We start from the raw sequence: 2,292 nt of genomic DNA on the forward strand, positions 1-2,292 counted from the left end.
ATAAAGCCGAAAATGATGAATCTTGGCTCTTGGCCATGCAAGAAGAGCCGCCTCTAGGAACAGGAAGAGCCGGCTCCATAAATGTTTTCAAACACCAACTCTTGGGATCTCTCAAAAGCTAAAAGAGCTGGCTCCAACAACTATTTGAGCAGCCTCCAAAAGCAATTAAGAGCCGGCTCCATGATCAAGGTTCAGCCGACTCCACTCATTTGTCCCTTTTATTTTATTACTCTCGGCATTCTCATTGGACATATCAGTTTCATCTTCCAGAGAGCAAATCCCATGGGCACTTCATCTATTCATTTTATCCGTTTTCTCCAGTAAGTTTTCCTCACTCATCTCAATCTTTAATCCATCACTACTTGCTTCTAATTTACATATTCAGTCATTTGTTCTTAAAAATCTTCACTCTTGTCTTCATTTATTAAATAAAAATATGAATTGAATCTTCAATTTCATTGAATGTTTAGTTCATCATCTGAGGTAAGACTCATTCACTTACCCTCTTCATTTCATGCCTCTTAGATGTTCCTAGTCACCATTATTTAAACATGATTCTCTCTTTGATCCTTCTTTATCAAACCCTCATAACCCTAGAAATGTCATGTGGTGATTTAAACATAAATTTTGGGTTTGCTTTGTGAACCTATACTCTAAATTCCATTTAAATTCCATATTGGGTCTCCATTTCAAGGCTAATCTTTATCAAATCCAAATCTATTAACCTTGTTGTTCGACTATTGTCTTTTGGGGGTTTAAGTGTCATTTCTCTTTGAACTCAAAACTATGGCTGAATGTACAAATTAAATTAGTTCTTATTTGCACAAATACTTGGGATTTTAAATTTTCTGTCCATTGAATTTCTATTTTGAGTGTCTTTTGAGCTTTCAAATTTTTATTCTATGGCCTCCTCTTCACGTAGAAAGAATCCTCCTCGTGGCCAAAATAGGAGTACTCAACGTACCATAATCATGAATCCAGCCCTAGTGAACCAAATCCTTCTCCAAAACCCATTCAAATCTCTGCAACAATGTTGTATAGAAATCCAACATACAAGAGGTCATATGAGAAAAAATTTCTTCATAGGAAAGTGGCCAAAGGAAAAGTTTTGTCACACATAATTTGTGACGACCTTAACCTCAACACCTACAAACTCTTTGATGCTACTGGCCTTGGTGCATTTGTTGGGATGAACAAGTAGTATTATCGCAGACTTGTGCAATTATTCTACACCCACCTTGAGAAAATGCCCGGTGTAGAGAAATTACAATGTTATGTGGTTAGAGTGGAATTCCATCTTGATGTTAGCAGTATTGCCAGAATTCTTCATCTTATGGATGGTATTCAATTATACTCACCCCAAAAATAGTACAATGGGAAAGGTTTTAACAAACTAGCAGCAATTCGTCAAATGAGCTACGATTCTCATACTACCACTACCAAAGAAGTCAAATCCAAACAATTAACCATGGAAGCTCGCCTGATCCACAAAATCATTACATACTCCATTCTTCCTAAAACCGGCAGTCGCTCAAAAGTCTCTCACATTGAAATCTTTTTGATTTGGTGTGTCTTGAATGGAAAAGTATTTAATTTGGCATACATCTTCTTTCATCACATGTTGGCATGCAAGAAAAAGGAAAAGATTCCCCTCTACTATGCCATGGTTCTCACTCACATTTTCATGGATAAAAATATTCCACTTGACAAATGTGAATCGGCCAAACAAGGCCCAAGAGATATACTCGATGCTTTCAATTTTAACCAAATGGGGCTAAAAAGGAACTCAAATGGTGAGTGGTTTTATCCTAGGCAATGAAGGTTAGAAGAGGCTAGACCTAGAGGAGGAGAGATTGAGGATGTTGATGATGGGGATGAAAACGAACATGAAAGTGATGACGGTGCAGAAAATGAGGAAGTTCCAGTTGAAAATTGTACCAATCGTGCTCTCTTATTCAAAATTTTCAAAGGCACTCGTCAAAACCAAGCCACTCTTGAAAAATAACAAACTCAACTTGACGAAATGCAAATGACAATCACTCATCTTAATGAGGATTTTGAAGAATTTCGAAATATATATGGACCTTCCTCTCCTTAGAATAGTGTCCCTCCTTTTCAAACCTATTTTTGTGTGCACTTATTTGCTTTATTTGCTTTAGAGAAGCATCCTTTTAGCTGTGTTTTATTTATTTCTGTTATTTTCTTTTAGCTGTGTTTTATGAACTATGCTTTTGTCTGTCATATGGTAGTTATGTTCACATTCTCCTTATGTATTGAAATCTGCCATCTATA

This window comes from Cornus florida, unplaced genomic scaffold, assembly GCF_030987335.1.
Source record: "Cornus florida cultivar Cherokee Brave unplaced genomic scaffold, ASM3098733v1 CherokeeBrave_3.0.0_Hap2_Chr05, whole genome shotgun sequence".
NCBI lineage: Eukaryota > Viridiplantae > Streptophyta > Magnoliopsida > Cornales > Cornaceae > Cornus > Cornus florida.